The 14,066-nt window shown below is 37.8% G+C and overlaps 2 long non-coding RNA genes across 6 annotated transcripts; one reads left to right on the forward strand and one right to left on the reverse strand.

The window, feature by feature from the left end:
• Window positions 1-1,722: 1,722 nt before the first annotated feature.
• On the forward strand, window positions 1,723-6,038 carry LOC138125849 (uncharacterized). Of its 3 annotated transcripts, none has more exons than XR_011157538.1 (8): window positions 1,723-1,948; window positions 4,202-4,680; window positions 4,740-5,041; window positions 5,103-5,265; window positions 5,317-5,457; window positions 5,515-5,674; window positions 5,722-5,815; window positions 5,875-6,038. It is a non-coding gene; the product is annotated as an uncharacterized lncRNA (long non-coding RNA). The 3 variants fall into 3 exon arrangements; XR_011157537.1 differs by having other exon boundaries at window positions 1,725-1,948; window positions 4,214-4,680; window positions 5,735-5,815; XR_011157536.1 differs by having other exon boundaries at window positions 1,728-1,948; window positions 5,735-5,815.
• A 4,742-nt stretch (window positions 6,039-10,780) lies between these two features.
• On the reverse strand, window positions 10,781-11,772 carry LOC138127137 (uncharacterized). Of its 3 annotated transcripts, none has more exons than XR_011158110.1 (3): window positions 11,352-11,772; window positions 10,943-11,291; window positions 10,781-10,882 (listed from the first exon to the last, which is right to left on the reverse strand). It is a non-coding gene; the product is annotated as an uncharacterized lncRNA (long non-coding RNA). The 3 variants fall into 3 exon arrangements; XR_011158112.1 differs by having other exon boundaries at window positions 10,943-11,090; window positions 11,151-11,748; XR_011158111.1 differs by having other exon boundaries at window positions 10,943-11,087; window positions 11,151-11,726.
• Window positions 11,773-14,066: the final 2,294 nt, after the last annotated feature.

The raw sequence follows: 14,066 nt of genomic DNA on the forward strand, positions 1-14,066 counted from the left end.
AACTTCCCCATTATAGCTTGAGCTGTGAGAACCGGATGCGCAGTGGTCTTACAGCCCCTCCACTAATTTTGTCGCATTTCTTTGCTGCTTCCAGGACCGCGTTATTCAACTTTGCGCATCCCTCACAGCTCAAGCTACAATGGGCAAGCTGTACCTAGCCATGAAAACAAGGAGTTAGAGGACAAACAAAAGTTATTTTTCAACATAAGAACCATTAACACTGACACATTCATTCCAAAGTTTTTCTAGTAAGACTATGCCTTCGGAAAATATATATTTTTTTTAATTCAGAAAAATATGACTCCACAGCGTTTTCCAAGCCGTCATTCGATAAAAAGCGACGCCCTCTTAAGTGTTTTTTCAGTTTTGGAAAGAAATAATAGTCACAGGGGACGTGGTCGGGACTGCAAAGTGGATGTTGTATTTCGCATTCACCATTAAGTGCTTCAACAATTTATGCTTTATGCACCCTGCAGTTGTCGTACAAAACCAGAGTTTTTCGACCATAATTGTATGGTCTTTTTTCGTATTTATCCGCTTTCAAGTTCTTAATTGTATCTTTGTAGACATTCGCAGTTATTGTAATCCGTTTAGGCATATAGTCAATTAAGATTTTTGTCAGTGTTCTTCGCTGTCATAATTGTAGTGGCTTCCATCATGGATCAAAAAGTTGAAAGAATAAGGCCTGTTGCCCCCTGTGTTGGGTTGAACATATGATTAGAGATTGTAAGATTGATGAATTCCTTCATAAGTGGTCCAACTGCATTTCGTTGAAGACCAAGCCTGAGGGCCTCGATGTGCGTTATGCAGCCCTTAATGTCAACAAGTGCTTGGCTTATAATCAGGCCCAAAAAAAGCTGAGGAACGATTTATTCGCCTGCGATGGGGGCCAGTAGCAATCACAGTTGTCTCAGGGTATTAGTGGGTCAGATATGATATAACATTCAATAGTGAGCATGGTATTTTCACAGTTCAGCGCAAGATGGTTAATGTTTACTACCAAAACACTAGACGTCTCAACTCTAAAGTCGCTGATATTTATGTGGGTACGACTTTTTCCACTTTAACGTGTTTCGCTCTGATCGCTGTTTGGCTGGAGAGTCTTCTGTGAGGTGTTCTGCTGCTCGTTTGGAATAAGTTTCGTGCGAAACAGATCGACTTGTCCTCTCCCTAGTAACACAAAATATTTATATTATATGAAGGAAATATTTATAAAATATTATATAGTTTTTAAATATTTAAAAGATATATCTAATATTTATTAAATATACTTTTGCAAATATTTAATAATATTTTTAATGTAATATTTTTAAAATATGACTTTTTAATGTAATTTTTATTATTAAAAAACAAATATTTTAGAAATAAATCTGCAATATTTTGAAGTTAATATTGTACGAGTATGTACATTGCTCGTTTACCATATATGATGACAAATTAAAAATTTTCAAAAAATGGCACTGAATCAAAAATTTTTGATCCCTATGTAGAACATAAAGATAGGTACAATTTTAATTGTTTGTAAATGAATTGAATTTCAATTTACAACATACAATAAGCACGAATTCAATAAGTAAATATTATTTTTCGTTTCGTCAACATAAATTTATTTAGGTATTAAGTTTTGAACATTTTTATTTTTTGGATTTTTGTACTGGCACTTCTCACTTGTGCGTATGTGCCCCATACTAGCTAGATACTTTTAACGTGCTTTTCCTTTAACGACCAACGAACCAATCAAGAACCAAGGTCAAAACAAAACTCAACACGCAGTAGCAGCACGCACATCGCACACGCCAGTCGCCAGGCCAGACGTTACGGTACAGATCCGCATGGTCATGGTAGAATACATTAATATAATCTATCCTTTAAGTTTGCAACTTGTGTTTTGCATTTTTTCTGTTTATTTTGGACAAGTGAGTTTCTACAATAGTTGTAACAGGAACAGGTAAATATCAAGAATGAGTGGAAGAAATTATTCCTTGAATTGCAAACGATACCGACATTTGAAAAAACTTAAAATCATGTAAAGGCAAGCATTCAATTACGAATTGCGAATCAAATTCGAATTTTTTAGCAATAGTACTGACAATAGTAATAACGAGACCGTACACACGGTAGACACTACGCCTCTCTCAAACATTAATCCTGCATCAGTATCAGTTCTAGTTAATGAAACTTTAGAGAATCAGGAAAATCTATTGTGTAATGTTTTATAATACGTATTTTCTCCATTTTAACGCCTAAATTTAACTAAAAATTTTAGATTTATCTGATCCTCCAACTACCAAAGAATATAATAATAGTAAAGATGAAACTGTTACAAGCCAAGATGATAAATTAATCACTTTTTTAAGAACTTGGGCTTTAGACACAGGCATAAATTTATCACAACTTAGTGCCTTATTAAAAGGGCTTTCTATTATATTTCCCAACTTAAAAATATATCAAGATGCTCGAACAGTTCTTGGTACCAATAGAAATAACAAAGAAATAGTATCGATGAAGAGTGCTCGTGGTACTACAGTTGGAGAGTTTATTTATTTTGGAATTGTTCCTAGATTGAATGTATATATGGGTCATGAAAAGTTTAAGAAAAAAATTTTAGAAAAGCATGAAATTAACCTTTCTTTTAATGTTGATGGTATACCAATTTTTAAAAGTTCTTCTAAACAATTTTGGCCCCTTTCTTGTCGAATTCATATTAAGAATGTTGTTGTGAGCCCTTTTGCTGTGGCAATTTTTTCTGGCGATTCTAAACCATTTTCTGTTGCTGTGTATTTACAACAATTTATTGAGGAATTAAATAATTTAACTTCTAATGGTTTTGAGTATAATGGTGATATTATTCCTGTTAAAATTAAGACTTTTTCATGTGATGCCCCAGCTAGAGCATTTCTAAAATGCATTAAGGGGCACACTGGTAATTATGCATGTGAACGTTGCAATGCAAAGGGGCAAAATATTAATAGACGGATTGTTTATTTGGAATCAACTGATTCATGTGCCCGAACACATGAGAATTTTGTATCTAAAATGTTTCCAGCACATCATTTAGCCACAACACCTCTAGTGCTATTAAAGAACTTCGACTTAATAATGAATGTTTCTCTAGATGCTATGCACCTATGTTATTTAGGAATAATGCGAAAAATGATGGTGTATTGGATAAAAGGAGGTGGTACACATGCTGCACGTTTATGTGTTAATTTACGCTTACAGTTGTCAAATAGAATAGCTGATTCTGCAAAGTATGTTCCAAATGACTTCAATCGAAAGCCAAGACCACTAATAGAGTTAGATAGATATAAAGCCACTGAATTTCGTTTTATTGTGTTATATCTAGGACCAATAGTGCTAAAAGGGATGTTGTCTCAAAATTATTACAAACATTTTCTATTATTTCACTGTGCTATTCGGATTTTATCAACGGTAAAATTTATTGATACGGCTTTTATTAATACTGCTAAAGAACTACTAATTTACTTTGTACAAAACTGTGAAAACTTTTACGGTACGGATTTTTGTGTATATAATACACATAGTTTAATACATTTAGCAGATGATGTCAAATACCATAAAGAAGTTTTAGACGAATTAAGTTGCTTCATTTTCGAAAATTTTTTGGGTAGTTTAAAAAGTATGATTAGGCGTCCAAATCGACCTTGTGCACAAATTTGTAACAGAATGTCAGAAAAAATTGATTTTAATTTTATTGATCAATCTCCTAAACCTGTTCAGTGTAATTCAAAAAAAATTCAATTTTCTAATTACGAAATAATCGCAAATAATGCGAGAGACTCATATGTTCTTCTTAAAGGAAATACAATTTTAAAAGTATTAGAAATTCTTAAAGACGATTTTTCAGTTATGGGAACTTTGTCTAATAAATTGGAGAACTTTTATGAATATCCACTTCCATCATCATCATTAGGAATTTTTAAGTTTACGAACTTCAGTTTGAATCATGTAATTATAGATATAGGAGATATTCTTTCGAAATGTTTTGTTGTTAAATGTGACAATTATTATGTTGCATGTGAATTGTTACATTAGGGTAGTCGAAAAGATATTTATAAAATAAATGCAAATTTGTTTATATTTGAACCTATAGTTCTAATGATTTTTTTACTATTGATGGTATATGTATACCACCATGATCAGAGTTTATTGGAACTCTCTATTACTCTATTTCTTACAGTTCAATTTCCAGGATGTGGGATCTAGTAGTGTGGGTAAATGAAGATGCTATTGATTATGTGCCGTCAGTGTGGAAACACGAAGAGAAGAATTTATATAAATACCCACGTGGGTTATCAGAAACAAAGCTTAGACAATATGTTTATGACTGTAAAGATGTTAAAGAGAACTATAGGTGGTGTGCAGCTACCATTAAAAAAAGGGGCATAAAGAGCCTACAAAAGGCAAAGAGTTTGTGTGATCAGGGACGGTACACTACAAATCTAGAAGAGAGTGAAAGTGAAGAAGGGGAACTAACTGGGAAGAGAGTGACGAAACCAACGAAAAGATTTTTAGATTCTGATTGTGAAGAAGAACATGATGTTTCCAAGAAGAAAAAAACCCGTCAGACTGACATTGGCGATTCCGGTGGATCTAAGGAACAACCTATACTAGACAAACAATTTTTTGTGCCTGAATTATCAAATTCGTCAAAAGTTGGTTAGATAACAGTCCTTTGGTTATTTTGATTATATATTTATTCTGTAATTTTGTTATAGTTGAGAGATCTAAATCTCCAAATGTGTCAGCTGTTTCAAATATATCCTCAGCTTCAACACTCACTGTTTCGTCGCGCAGTTCCTCGAGTTATCAAGACCTATTTGGTGAAAGAGTCGTGTTTGAACTGCAACAAATTGGAAAACGACTAAACACAATGGAAAACATATTATTGCATAAATCGTCTGAAACCGTTTCTGAAGTAATTGATCCATTTATAACCAATCTGCCTGCTAAAACAGACGAACAATTGCAAGAGCTGAATATATCAATTCAAAATGATGAAAACAAGTTCAAACAATTGGTACGAAGTTTTTGCAGATTTATTATGTTTAATTATATTATTGATTATATGGCTTCTTTAGGTCAATATGTTTTATTTATTGGGAGGAGACGATCCACAAAAAACGGTTTATTTAATAATGAAAAAAATATTTGACAAAAATTTAGCTACATCATATTCTGGTCAAGGAAAGAAGCACAAACATTCTTTTTTAGACTTAAAGTTCCTTTATAATTCCGTCTTTTGTATGTAGTCCAAAAAATACATATTTTCTATCTCATGATGATCTATTTCAGCCTCTACTAGAAAACGCCATCCGAGCGTTACAGAAGAAAAAATCAAGAGGTTTATAGGTTTGTTTTTAGCTACAGCTAAATCAAGGCTGAGCAAAGGAAAAGACAGTTACTAAAATTTAGTGAGTGATGTTTTTCAATCAGGTAGGTGCCATTGAAATATTTTGTTTTTCTTACATTTTTTGAATTGAAACTTTTCAGGTTTTAAGAATTTTCTTTTGATTTTTTTTACCGTTTATCGTTGGATTAATTTCTTTTTGAAGTAGGAAATGAATTTAAGTTACCTTCCAGGTTAAAAAGTATATTACGAATTTTAAAATTATCCATCACACAAATGATTTTTGTGTTTAATGTTTACCAGGTACTTTTTAGCATAATATGGTTTTGTCATTAATTTTCTAAGTAAAGTCATTGTTTTCAGGTTTAATCACAGCGCATTTTGAATTAAACATAAAGGTACATGTTGCTAAATATGACGTCTTTTATGTCCAATATAAGTGAGGTATTGCATGGTCGCGATTATCTTGTAATTAATGTGCTAAATTAATTATTTTTTTTTAGTTAGCACCTCCACTGAAGATGTGTTGAAGGATTAAATATTAATATACATTTTTCCATAAAGTAGTATGTACATACCTATAATGTCTCAGATATCATATTAATATTAACTAAAAATATTCCTGTAATATTTTGTTTAAATATACTGATAATGTTTCCTTCAAATATATTGATAATATTTCTTTCAAATATATTGATAATATTTCCTTCAAATATATTAATAATATTTCCTTCAAATATATTAATAATATTTCCTTCAAATATATTTTAAATATTAAAAAGAATGGTATATAAATATTAAAACGGATGTCACAAAGATATTAAATATACATTTAAAATTACATATTTTAAAAATATTTATGTGCTACTAGGGCTGTTTGTGGTAATATGAGGTGCCTAGCGTGGATTGATCTGCTGGTCGTAGAAAGTTCCGTAACCGTAAATTCTTGTGTTCACTTTATAGTAGTCTATTTATTCCTCCTAAATGTAGTTTTGGCGATTTCGCTTTTTTTGGTAGATACTCTGATGTCACTGTATTGTGGACGACTCCAAGAAAGTTATCATTGGGGGATTTTAATGTACCAGACTTCTGTGAAAAGGTCAGGAACTCCTATATCAGGGCCAGGCTTCTGAAAAATCTGAGTGATTTCTTTGATCTGAAACAGTACAATCTGGTTAAAAACAAGGGCGCTCGGATGCTTGATCTGGTTTTCGGTAATTTGAAAATTGAGGTTAGTCCTTGCGCTGACGTCTGCAGATCACTATCATCCATCTCTGGATATTACTGTTTTCATCGATAATCTGAAGCAGAAACCCCACAAATTTTCAAATAAGGATATGGTCTTTAACTTCAAAGAGGCAAATTTTGTTGGCCTCTGCAGAGAGCTGACGGAAGCTAATTTCGCTTTTCTGAATGATGTTGATGACGTAAATGTTGCTGTTTCGCTGTTTGATAACATGTTGCGCGATATTGTCACAACCGGCGAAAGGATTTTCGTCGGGGTTTTCAAATTGGTTATGACAAGGGGGATTGTGAGCTTGAGCAGGGGCAGGCGAACAACAGTAATAGTGATAAATAAATATATTGAATATTAGACTTACAATGCAAATGCCATTAGAACAGCTTGCTTGGCAGGTAGTACACTCGTGGGCAGTCTGGACATTCGTGGGACACGACACTCGTCAACTGATTACTGAATCTTGACTTGTCTATGAGTGAGCCCTTGTGGGTTTATATAGTAGTTTTGGTCTAGGCCTAACCGCTTTCTCTGACGCTTGTCGGAGACGGAAATTAGGTCATGACATATGAGAATAGTCTAAACGTGGGAACCGTCACAGGGGTGACAATATATTCATGAGATATGTGCCTTTAAAGCGAAAATCATTAGGGAACTATCCTTTGTGGTACGACAGACAGATTATAACAACTATTAGGAGGAAACACAAATTGTGGGTGAGATACAAGAAAACAAAATGCAAGTACGACCATGATCAGTTCTCTGCGTTACGAAAGCTCATTAAGATTCAGACAAGGAATGCATACAATGCTTATCTCGGGAAAATTTCATCAGATGTGAGGGAACGACCCTAAAAATTTTGGAGTTTTTAATTTAAAAAATAATATCACGTCCTTCTCACCTGTAGTGGTTAGGGATGGTTCAGGATGGTGAACGATCCTCAAGCTATTGTCGACGCTTTTGCTGACATCTTAGTGCAGGCTTTCGTTTCGTCGAATCTCAACAGCGGTAGAAATAGTGATCCCATTTGTGTCAGGACGAATGTCAACTGCTTAAATGCCCTTGGGGTGGATGAGAACATCGTGCTCTCCGCAATTCGCAGGTTGAAGTCTACGATGATCTACGTGATCAAGGATTGTGGTGCCGTGTTGGCTAAGCCCTTGACATACATTTTTAACCTGATTTTAAAGTCGTCCATTTATCCGGTTGCTTGGAAAATGTCCCATGTTACTCCTGAATTCAAGAGCGGTAATCGTTCGGATGTTACTAGTTATCGACCAATATCTCTTATCAGCAATTTCTCGATTTTTGAGCACGTCTTGCATTCTTTCATCTACCCTCACGTGTCTCACATGATCAGCGATAACCAGCAACGTTTTATGAAAGGTCGTTCAGCTGTGAGTAATCTTGCTGTCATTAGTCAGTGCCTGTGTGAGATTGTGGACAAGGAGGGTCAGGTTGATTGTATTTATACTGATTTTTCTCAAGTATTTGTCATACGTCGTGAACGGGGTGCCTTCATGATGAGCTGCAGCAGAGCCTTGACTTGCAAAATCTCTCACGCAGAAGAACGTTCAATTCGACCTTATTTTTGTATCACCGTGGCGACTGTCCCTATATGCTCGGTAAGTTGTCGCTGCGTATTCCGAGGCCTCGCCTGAGGAGTGTCGGTATATTCGTGGTTCCAAGACCAACAACCAATCTGTTGAGAAAGTCGCCTTTGTTCCATGCCATTTAGAACTACTCGCAGATAGAGCATAAAGTTGACATTTTTGCGTATCGAGCTTCTGACATCAAGAAGGCCCACGGTGCATTTGAGGTCTTTGAATGTTAGTTTCGTTTGTCCCGCTATAATTTATATTCGTTTTTTTTTTCTTTACATTTTTTCTCATTATGTCGGGTTTCGTATATTTTTTACGTTAATTTTAATTTTTTATCTGACAGTTTTCAATAATAATAATAAAATTAATAAAGAATCGCCTCCACGTCCCAGAAAACTGTGGCCATCACGTTTCCCGTAGAAACTTGCGTCCTCGCCTTCTTAGGTAATGGAGAGATCTTATGAATCAATTGCATAGAATCTTGTTCTGTGGGAAGGTCCCAGTGTTGTCATCTCCAATTCAATGGAAGAAATCTTAATCTTGAGGTAAAGCAGTCAAACTCTCCTCGCAGATTTGTCGTCTACACAGTTTTTATTCGGGACTGAGCAGCTTGGGAATCCATCATGCCGACCGACACTTTGCTCATTTCCAAATCTTCAAGTGGAATTTTAAATGCACTTGTTTCTGGTATTTCTATTTCTCTGGCAATAACTGAAATTTTTACTCAACTTTGTTGATGATCTACTGAGTTTGTGCTTCCAAAGGTCTTTCACGCTGTGGGTCAACATGAATGGAATCCCTGCCCCATTTAAACTGCTCGAACTATTTTTGACTTGGAAATAGGACGGGCAAATTTCTTCATACACTGCCACCATTCTCTCATGTATATTCTTCGAGATACAGTCTTCTTTCAATAGAAATTTTATAACGCTTTTGAGTTGAAGTTTTAAACTACTCATTTTTGTTTCTTTAAACAGAAATAAAAATGACAAAATGAACAGGATTGAAACAAATCTTGGAGATAACACTGTAAAAAGTCATAAAAGCTTGATATAAGAAAATTGTCGCAGTATCATATTGTTTTCAAGATAAGGTAGATAACATAAAAAACTCCCCTCGTAGTATGCAAGTTATAAAATTGGTTTCCATTTTTAAGCAGGTAGAAATTGAAAAAAATTAGGAAACAAATAGTGCATTGTATTCCTGGCGGAGTGGCCTTTCAAACAAGGTGTCACTTAATATACCTTTAAATTTGAAAAGAGTTAGGGGTGGTTGCACACCTCCGAGACCAGATTGTGGACACATAATAACAAAAATTTACTTGCTTCGGGATTTTTAGCAAAAGTCCAAATTATGAATTTTATTCCAGTTAAAGTTTTCACAATGTAATCGTAATATAAAATGAGTAAATATAATAAAAATTCACACAATATAACACAGACATATAACACAAAAATTAATAAATATTTAGAGCTCTCCGTTGCTATGAGAAATCTTTGGAGTTTAGAAAAAATTTCTATTTTACCACTTCTAATTTCAGCAACGGGAATAGTACCGCAATCTCTTTTTAAAAATTTCAAAATTCTGGATTTAGAGAACAAATTGGTGGTTGAAATTCAAAATAGTATATCATTGTACTCATGTCATATCGTGAGGAAATTTCTTAACATTGACACAGAACATAATACACAACAAAGTCAAAATGCGAAGGCGAGACGCCGGTAATTATGTTGATAAATAAGCACTGCACTATTACTTGATAGTAATATCCGTAATAATGTATGTACTCCGGCAAAATTGCCGTGCCGCAGGGTGGCGGAGGGATAGTTGTAAGTAAATAAATAGTAGCTATGGATTTCTATCGCCATTATATCGAATATGTCTAATTTGAAATTAAGCACAGCAGACTAGTTCTCCTATGAGTGGAAAATTTGGCAACACCGCCCGGATGCAACAAACATTCAACATAACCATACATGGAAACAATAATGTACGGTTTTCGAAAGGACACAATAATGTTAGTGCATTGTAAATTATTCGTATCAAGGTTGGTAGAACTGACTAATTTGTATAATAGGTTGCCTCGTTGCCATTTAAAGCAATAGTTTGATTTTTTTCCCCCGCAAAAGTTACTCGTGACGTCACAGTGTACTAAATTTTTACGACAGAGTCTGTCGATCATGCATTAGATGTTCCCTCGCTAGAATAAAGCCCAAAAAGCCACCCAATAAACTCCACGGAGCTTATAAACCTTGGGTTCTATTCGAACACCCAAAATTTCTGGGTTGATTTTGCGTCACGAGTTACTTTCCCCCCCGCCCCCCAATTTTCAACGAGGCAACCTATTATAGAAATTAGTCAGTTCTACCAACCTTGATTCGTATATAGCACAGCGCCATCAATTGGCAACTCAGACACATAGTTATGCAGGGATTTATTTTACCGATCATTATCCACGTAGTTCATGCACACACCACCAATCCTTCCAGTGGACGCAGTAAGACTGCAATTTGAAATGACGCAATAATGTTAAGAGAATTTATAATAGTAAGTAAAGTTTATTCAAAATTAATCGATTATTATAATAATCTTTATGTAGACAGAAGTTGAAGACAAGATGTGGGGGCACTTTCTGGAAACTCATAAAGCTCTTGTAGTCGGCTTTCCTTGGCGCTGCAATGAAATAGCATTAGCAAACTTGCCGCGACATTGGCATTGTCAAAATTTTCATACCCCGCATTTTCCTTGTCTTCTTGATTAGGTACACATTGAGGTTGTTGGTTTCGAAAATAATTCTTCATTTATGTAGACAGAAGTTGAAGACAAGATGTTAGCACTTTCTGGAAACTCACACGGCTCTTGTAGTCGGCTTTCCTTGCTGCTGCAATGAAATAGCATTAGCAAACTTGCCGCGACATTGGCATTGTCAAAATTTTCATACCCCGCATTTTCCTTGTCTTCTTGATTACAAATTGAGATCGTTGGTTTCGAAAATTCTTCATTTATGTAGACGGAAGTTGAAGACAAGATGCTAGCACTTTCTGGAAACTCACACGGCTCTTGTGGTCGGCATTCCTTGCCGCTGCAATGAAATAATATTAGCGAACTTGCCGCGACATTAGTATTATCAAAATTTTCATACCACACATTTTCCTTGTCTTCTTAATTACACGTTGAGGTCGTTAGTTTCAAAAATTCTTTATTTGTGACGCACCCCACATTCAAAGTTTCTTCTACAATATCCACTTCGTTTTCGGAATCACTAATATCACTCATTTTACTGCTTGTTTTTCAACACAACTGGCGATATTTGCGCACAAAAACTGCAATGGCGGTAGTTGTTTGCAGATTGCCTTAGAAACGCGATACAAAAATCGACATTGTGGCAACACGATGTGAAGGGCGTCGTATCGCATTGCATTCTAGTTAGGAAAGTTTTGTAATAAATATTCAATCACGCAAAAAATCTCATAAGCATGACGAACGTTAATGACAATGTACGGATCTCAGACAATATTGGAGTCGTCGCAAGCTCCTCCTCCAAACAATTGTCTTCGATCCGTACATTGTCATTACCGTTCTTTATACTTAATATACTATTTCGGTTTATTTAGCGTAAAACAAACACTAAGTGCGGAAACGCCGGCGTCGGTGACGCTCCACAAGTTACCGGTGGAATCTTTTGGGAACCTGGACGGACAATCGCACCAGAGGTGAATCCAGTGTTGCGGCATTGGGAGTGTCCCACTAAACCGTAAATTTTGCGACTTTTTTTTTGTTGTGTCGTGAAATAAACAAGAATTGCAAATGGCGGCAAAACAAGCGTCGTAACGGTCGATTAGTTGTCGAGGAAAACACGCGTCAGTGACACCGCATAATTGGCGGCAAAACAAGCGTCAGTGACGCCAAGAAGTGGCGGGAAAGTAAGCGTCAGTGACGCTACTTTGTTGGCGCGAAAACACGCGTCGGTGACGCCGCATAATTGGCGGCAAAACAAGCGTCAGTGACGCCAAGAATTGGCGGCAAAGTAAGCGTCAGCGACGCCGCATAACAGGCGGCAAATTAAGCGTCGTCTTGCGGCTCGGAACCAAAAGTAGTTAGGCGTCAGATTTTTGTTTAAAGTGGGCTTTGTAAAGAGGGGTCAAACATGTCATCACCTACCCTGCCAACCCAAAACGAAATGAAGTCTGCGAGAGTGGGAACAAGCAAAGAAGAATCAAAGGTGGGATACGGGAAATGCAGAAAAATCGAGAACCGGAGCCAAAAGAAATCTCGGCACTCTCGGTAAAAAGCAAAGGAGCCCGAAACTGAGCGAGAGGAAGAAAAAATCTGAGGTCATCAGCATTATGGAGGCATCAGCCTTGTTGGCCAGGATCAGCGCCAAACTGGATGTCCTGGTCCAAGATGCCACCCTAAGAGAGAGCTAGTGGACCTAGTTGCCGGGGTGGCCCAATGCGCAAGTGCCTTCAGTTTGGACACCGTTAAAGCCAGGATCGAGGCGCCCAGACGGGAGTAGGGGGGAAAAGTCCCGTTCAGTCAGGCGGTACAGACGGATGCACAAGAGAATGGAGGTGGAAAAGAAGGACGCCACAACGGAAACGTCGGCGGAATGGACAGAAGACGAAAAAGCTTGGCAAAGGGTGAGAAAATCAGAAGCCAGAATGCGGAAATTGCGGGCCGAAAATGAAGAGCTGAAGAGGAAACTGAGAATCGTGGCCGACAAAGGCTTGGAGCCGGGAGTCCAGGAGCTAGAGAGTTTGAACGAGGGACTGGAAGCGGCAAAAGTCAGGATCAGGGAAAGAAAGAGTCTGAGCTTGGACCGGACGAGCTGCTCGCACTCGTCAAAGAGGAGTGACCGGAAGAGGCATTTTACAAAACCACTGTAGTCGGGGAAACGGCAGACCAGGCGAAGGAAGAATGGGATAGGGTGCTCATCCTAGACTCAACGACCGGAGAGGACGAAGAAACTGTCAAGAAAGTGGCAGAGACCCAGACACAGGTGAGAGTCCTGATAGCCACTAGCAAACCAGAGCTGGGGAAAATAGCGTACGTCGCTAGTGCCACGGAGGCGGTAGAGGACGCGGAGACGGCAACCGAGGCTGAAGGTACCATCAGGAACACCTACTTGGTGCGCACGAGTGGGGGCAAAGGAGAATGGAGGGCGCAGGAAGTCGAGGGGCTCGAGAGGATATTCGAAATGCTAAGGACCGTTGCCGAGCGGAAGGGCAGAAGGAAGTTAGCGGTACACTGCACCGACAGAAAAAGCACACACAGAGTCAGAAAGATCCTGGAGCGCGTATTGAAAGATAGTGGTGTACAGTGCGCAATGTACGTGGGGAAAGACGGCGACGCCTTGAAAAGGGTGAAAACAGGAAGGGCCCAATACAAGGACGTGGTAACGATCAAACCGCAACAGGGCAAGACGAACAGCTACAGAGACATTCTGAAAAAGCTGCAGAGCGGGGTACGAATGCATAAGGTGGATGCCCGGGTGGGCAAGGTGTCGAGAGGAACTGAAGGCGAAGTGAAGATCACCATAACGAGCCGCAAAAAGGGAGGATGTGAGGCCCTCAACAGCGAAATCCTGGAGAGGTGCGGGGAAGTAGCAGAAGAGGTAACTGTTAAACCTGCGAGCCAGCCCAGGAGAACGCTAATCGTGAGGGACCTGGATGCAGACACAACGGCGGAGGACGTTCAGGAGGCCATCGAGGAAACTCTAAGGACGATGGGGGAAGTGCCACGGGGGTGGAGGTAAAACCACCCAGAGAGGGTATGAATCAGGGAGCGTACTCCGCACTTGTAACGGTCGGCAGGGAGGCAGAGGAACAGATACTGAAGGACGGAAGGATCAGGACCG

This window comes from Tenebrio molitor, chromosome 3 (genome assembly GCF_963966145.1).
Source record: "Tenebrio molitor chromosome 3, icTenMoli1.1, whole genome shotgun sequence".
Taxonomy (NCBI): domain Eukaryota; kingdom Metazoa; phylum Arthropoda; class Insecta; order Coleoptera; family Tenebrionidae; genus Tenebrio; species Tenebrio molitor.